Genomic DNA, 6,931 nt, shown 5'->3' with positions numbered 1-6,931 from the left:
TTCTAAGTTTTCATTTGAGAAGACCATAAACCATATAAACCTTAAGATTGTCACACTGAAATATTTTCTATGCTTTGGTCGATGAAGCTTTATAAGGTTCAGTTGTAACTTAGAATGATGTTTATTTAGATTCTATTAAACTATTCTGTGTTTTAAGGCTTTTGATGTGTTACTCTCCATCAACTTGTTTCTCTTTGCCTTCAGATTTTGTTGTAGGCTTTTTACATCCTTGTTTTAACTTAAGTTCAATTTATGTGTGTTTTCTTTTGATTTGATTTTCTATTGAGTTGTTTTCATTTTCTGGTATATAACAATTTGTTTAGTCCCCTCCTAGTGGACAAATATTTTACCCAATCTTTTATTTCACATGCAATATGATCGGTTGACTTGAATTTGTGATAACTGAAAGGTAGAAAACTAGATATTCATAAATAATAGCATGAAAAAACATTATTTATTTATTTTTTACATTATTTACAGAATGTTGATAGTTGTTTTTGCTTGTGTTCGGGTTAGAGATGACAATTGAATCCATTAAGACAAAATCCACCAAATCCATAAAAAAATCTATCAAAGCCATTACCACATAAAAAGAAAGTTAACGAATTTGACAAAATTAACGGATTGGACAAAATGCATCTAACATATTTTAATGATCCATTAGATTATTTTTATCATATACTCTCTTTGTCCTAAAATAAATGTCATATTTGTAAAAATTATTTGTCCCAAAATAAGTGTCACTTTTAGTTCCCAATACAATTTTAGTTTTTATCTTCCAATTATACCCTCTAATTAATACTCTTCATTTACTATTTCTCTTACATTATATTAATGATGATAAGAATACACCAATAACAAATAAGGATAATTTGGTGAAATTATCATTCTCTCTTTCATTTATTACATTTTCTGAATCAGCGTGAAAGTGTCAACTATGACACTTATTTTGAGATAGAGGGAGTACTTTAAATCCATTAAATCATTTAAAAAAATAAATAAATAATTTTTTTCAAAATAAAAAATAATATATTTTTTCGAAAAATGAAAAAAAAACTAAGGTTTTCGAAAATACAAAAATCGAGTTTTTTGAAATAACAAAATAAATGAGTTTTTCGGAAAAACGAAAAATCAAAATTTTTCAGAAAAACGAAAAAAAAAGAGCTTTTATTGGAAAAAGAAAAACCGAGTTTTACGAAAATAACGAAAAAAATTGAGTTTTTTTCGGAAAAACAAAAAAAATCATGTTTTTCATAAAAACAAAAAAATAAAGTTTTTCCAAAAAAAGAAAAAAATTGAGCTTTTCGGAAAAATGAAAAAAAGAGTATTTCTGAAAAACAAATATTCGAGTTTTTCGGAAAACGAAAAAATGTGATTTTTAGGAAAATTGAAAAAAAAAACAAGTTTTTCAGAGAAACAAAAAATTGAGTTTTATTTTGTTAACATGAAAAATCGAGTATTTCAGAAAAAAGAAAAAATTGAGTTTTTTCAGAAAAACGAAAAAAAACCGAGTTTTCAAAAAAAAAATGTTAGAAAAACAAAAAATTGAGTTTTTCGAAAAAATGATACAATTTTGTTTACTTCAAGGAAAAACGAAAAAATCGAGTTTATTATGAAAAACTAAAAAATCAAGTATTTTTCCGAAACAAGAAAAATCAAAATGTTTTGAAATATGAAAAATCGAGTTTTTATGAAACAATATTTAGCATGTTTTGATATAGAACATGCTGATATAAATGAGAACAAACAGAATTTAGCAGAAGCTGTTAAGATTTTTATGTTGGTAAACCTAATTACTGATTTTTCTTTGAAGTTGTTTTTTATAATGAGGAGTTTTGTTGTTCTCTATCAAGTTGAGTTGTTCAAAAATATTATGGATAGAAATGCCTTAACATATAGTTTTCTTGCTTTACCTCTATTATATTAAACAAACCTTTTTTTGAAGGATAATATCAAGTCACACTTTGTCTTATTAATAGGAAACATTGTTGTATGTGGTTTTATGTGTGCATGTGTCAGTTTTTATTATGCAATTGAGATTGTTTTCATATGGTTAATTGGACCTTTCGTTGTTAGAAAAATATTTGTCAATTATCCATGTGATTTACCAAAGGAAATGTTGTTGCTCTCTATGGAATTTGAATTGGAGGTACTCTGTTCAATTAGGGAGGTCTTGGTACACCTATTTTATATTTTAGGGGTTGTGTTGATCTTGTATTTGACATTAGACTATTCCAAATCCAAATTGCCAAGTGACATTGCACACTAATCAGATTCCCCTAATTTGGCAAGCAACCGCATCCCTTCCCATCCCATCCCTCGAAAGCTTCATCAAAATTTTCAACCCCATCCCACTACTAAAAAAACTTTATCAAAATTGTTTCACTTCTCTCCAACCTTTTGAGTGCCATTACTATATGTATTAAGGCAACGACTATAAACCTGACAAGAAATGTAAGCCTAGAAGAATTAAGAGAATGTGTGTTCTCATTATTCTTAACGAAGTTGTCATCCTTCCTGTCACATGGATACTCAGAATTTCGGTTGCCTTTGGTGCATTTTGCATTTGGTTATTTTCGGCTTCATTCGTAGCTTCTATCCATTTGCCAAGAAGATTACTAAGATTAACTGATTGGGCGGGTGTTGGGAGAATGCTTGTAATATTTCTTAGGATGCACTATAACATTGTACCACCAACAACACATGACACACATTTTCTCGTGGTTACACAAACGGATGGCGTTACACATGCGGGTGAAGTTACACCTCCTTCTAAAGCTACGCATACTAGGGGAAAATCTCTCCGAAAAAATGAAAAAATTGAGTTTTTAGGGAAAACGAATTTTTTTTCCAGAAAATGAATGATTGAGTTTTTACGGAAAAACGGAAAAAAAATTAAGTTTTTTGAAAAAAAGAAAAAGAGCAGAGTATTTTCCGAAAAACAAAATAATCAAGATTTTCAAAAATATGACAAATTGATTTTTTCGGAAAAACAGAAAAATTGAGTTTTTTTTTTGAAAACATAAAAAGTTATGTTTTCCGAAAAACAAAAAAAATGAAGTTCTTTTGGAAAAAGGTAAAAATTTAGTTTTTTCGAAAAAATGAAAAGAAAAAAAAAACGAGCTTATTTGAAAAAACAAAAAAAAAAATGAATGTTTTAAGGATAAACGAAAAAAAAAAACAAGTTTTTTTCTTCAGAAAAACAAAAAAAAAATCGAGTTTTTTTCTTCATAAAATCGAAAAAATGGTTTTTTTGGAAATATGAAAATAAGTATTTCTTGAAAAACAAAAAATAATCGAGTTTTTCCGGAACACAATTTAGCCCTTGGTGATGTAGAATATGCTAATGTAGATGAGGGCAAACTGAATTTAGTAGAAGATATTATGATTTCGAAGTTGTTAAACTTAATTACCATTTATGTTTTTTTAAGTGGGTATGTATTCCTTAACATATGATTTTCTTGCTTTCCCTCTATTATATCAATCAACCTCTTTTGAAGAATATTATCATACCGCGCTTTTCTTATTCATAGGAAATACTGTTGTATGTGGTTTTATGAGTGCGTGTGTCAGTTCTTGTTATGCAATTGGGATTGTTTTCATATGGTTAATTGGACCTTTCGTTGTTAGAAAAATATTTTTCAATTATCCAGGTGATTTACGAAAGAAAACGTTGTTTCTCTCTACTATGGAATTTAATAGAAGGTACTCCGTTCAATTAGGGAGGTCTTGTAAACCTATTTTATATTTTAGGGGATGTGTTGATCTCCTACTTGACATTAGGGTATTTCCAAATTCAAATTGTCAAGTAGCATTACACACTAATCAGATTTCATAAGTTGCCAAGCAACCGCATCTCCCATCCCATCCCTCCCCTTGAAAGCTTCATCAAAAGCTGATGGTGTTACACAGGCGGGTGAAGTTACACCTCTTTCAAAAGCTACACATACTAGGGGCAAATCTCTCTGGAAAGATGAAAAAATTGAGATTTTAGAGAGAACGAAAAAATTGTTTTTTTTTTTCGTGAAAAAATGAAAGATTGTGTTTATTTCGGAAAAACGAAAAAAAATATCGAGTTTTTGAAAAAATGAAAAAAAGCAGAGTATTTTCAGAAAAACAAAATAATTGAGATTTTACAAAATATAAAAAAATTAACTTTTTCGGAAAAACAATAAAATTGAGTTTTTCAAAAAAATTAAAAAATTAGGTTTTTTAAAGAAAAACAAAAAAATTGAGTTTTTTTTTTTAAACTTAAAAAGTCATGTTTTTCGGAAAAAGGAAAAAAAATCGAAAAAATTGAAAGAAAGAAAAAAAGAGTTTATTCGAAAAAACAAAAAAAAACGAATGACATTGCATTTTTTTTTTTGAAATATGAAAAATCAAGTTTTTCTTGAAAAAAATAATCGAGTTTTTCGAAACACAAGTTAGCACATGTTGATGATATGTTGATGTAGATGAGGACAAATAGAATTTAGTAGATGATGTTATAATTTCAAAGTTGTTAAACTTAATTACTTATTTTTGCTTGAAGTTGTTTTTCTTAATGAATTGTTTTGCTGTCTTCTATCAAGCAGAGTTGTTCACAAATGTTATGACCATGTCACCATCTATTTATGTTTTTTCTTTAAGCGGGTCTGTATTCCTTATTATGTGATTTTCTTGCTTTACCTCTATTATATCAATCAAACCACTTTTAAAGAATATTATCAAATCACACTTTTCTTATTCATAGGAATTACTATTGTATGTGGTTTTATGAGTGAATTGGGATTGTTTTCATATGGTTAATTGGACCTATCGTTGTTAGAAAAATATTTTTCAATTTTCCAAGTGATTTACGAAAGAAATTGTTGTTTCTCTTTAAAATGGAATTTGAATGGAAGGTACTTTGTTCAATTTGGGGGGTCTTGGTACACCTATTTTTCATTTTAGGGGTTGTGTTGTCCTCCTACTTGACATTAGAGTATTCTCAATCCAAATTTCCAGGTGACATTGCACATCAATTAGAGTTGCCTAACTTGCCAAGCAACCCCATTTCAATTTTTTAGGGGTGTTTTCATAGATGCATCTCTGAAACACCTTTTTTGTTAAGATCAGGGTTGTTTCGCTCCGAATAAACCCACGTTTTTTTTTTAAGTTTTAGGGCTTTTTGGAGATACATCTTCGAATTAGGGTTTATACATTAAACCCACGACAACAAGCCCTCATTCACTTTTGTTATCAAATTAAAACACTCAAACACCTAAAACACCTAAAATCTCTACTTTCAAAACTCATATGCACTAATATCTACTTATTTCCACTAATTGTAACTCATTTCTACACATTTCAACACATTTCAACAACTCTTAAAGCTCCAAATTTGAGTAAGTTTCTCAAAATCCCTTGTTCTACTTTGCATGTGTATATTAAGTTATTTAGAATCATTTAAAGTTAATAGGTTGAAGTATAACTTGTAAAATGTGGTTGTTTGGTTTAAAAATTGTATAAAAACTGCATTTTTGGGTTATTTAGGTTGAAACTTCAAAAATGGCAGTCACAAGTGTTTTTGGAAGTGCATATCTGAAAACATCTCTAAGGAGTTTAAGATATGAACTTACGAAATTATGCCCGAGTTCTTTTTTTTCAAACCTATTATTGTTCCTTCCTTTAAGTATTGATTATTTTTTTCTAGAAAAATGGTTGAGATCCCGAATAGTATGAGACTCGGTTGGCCAAGCCAAACTACTTCTGCTCGACGTGAAAGAGCTGAGCAGTCTATGAGGATTTGAGCACGCGGTCGGGTACCACAGGAGGAAGTTAAAGGAACATCCACCGATGCTTCGAGGAGTCACCTGTCATGCGCGTCCTCATCTAAGGATAATGAGGAGGAACCCGAGGAGGTTCATGTTCTGGAACCTGATGAGGTTCATGTTCCAGAATTTGTGCAGGTTAACTCGATGTATCCGGGAGGGGCCTCTGACACCTCCCTATCGATCTATTACTCTGATCAGGTCGCTCGACATGTTTCCACTTGACATGTATATTTTTATTACACTTTTCATTTAAACGATTTACGCATAAATATGTTAATATTGATATTAATATTTATCTTTACAAGAACGACTGCCACTAAAGTCCGTGAACCACACGCGGAAAATATTTGATATGTATCATCCTGATGCGGATTGGTTCAGGGAGGTCATTCTTGGCTCCGGACTTGCTGGACTTTGTTGTTTCGGTTACAACACTATCAACCACGACATGCAGGGGGGATTTGTTGAGAGATGCATGGCACAAGGAGATGTCATATTTCCACTTTCCTGTTGGAGAGATGACGATCACACTTGATGACATGGTCTTCTTGCTACACCTTTCTATTAGAGGGAGGTTACTTAACCACTCCCGGATCACTCGTGATGTTGCCACTGGATGGATGGTAGACTATTTGGGAGCTCAACCGGAAAAGGCATCGGAGCAATGTTCCTCGACTAATAGGGCTCTTGTCTAGTTCTCATTCCTGAAGGACCTTTATCACGACACCTTGTTGTGGCAACTGATTTCGAGACGGAGGACGATGACTTCTTTGTTCAGTATCACTGTCAGTGTGCTTTGAGGGGTTAATTCACGTTCTTGGTTGGCACATCCCTATTTGTGGACAAAAGTGCAAACTATGTGGATGTAACATACCTCTAGTACTTCGTGGATTTGGATACAGTGAGGGAGTGGATCTGGGGGGCTGATTTTTGGTATACCTATACTAAAAGCTGTATGAAGCCTCTAACTAGAGGACCAGGCACCTGACAAGCTCTGCTAGACTGCTGACGCTACCTTTCATTCCAAGTATGAAATTTAATTTACTATTAATAATTTGTTCTTACATGACTCTTATTCATTTTTTCAGGGATGGATCATTTTTCACTTCCACTACATTCATGGTTTTGATCTTGAT

Source organism: Vicia villosa, linkage group LG7 (assembly GCF_029867415.1).
Source record: "Vicia villosa cultivar HV-30 ecotype Madison, WI linkage group LG7, Vvil1.0, whole genome shotgun sequence".
Classification (NCBI taxonomy): Eukaryota; Viridiplantae; Streptophyta; class Magnoliopsida; order Fabales; family Fabaceae; genus Vicia; species Vicia villosa.
Note: the sequence above shows the minus strand (reverse complement) of the source record.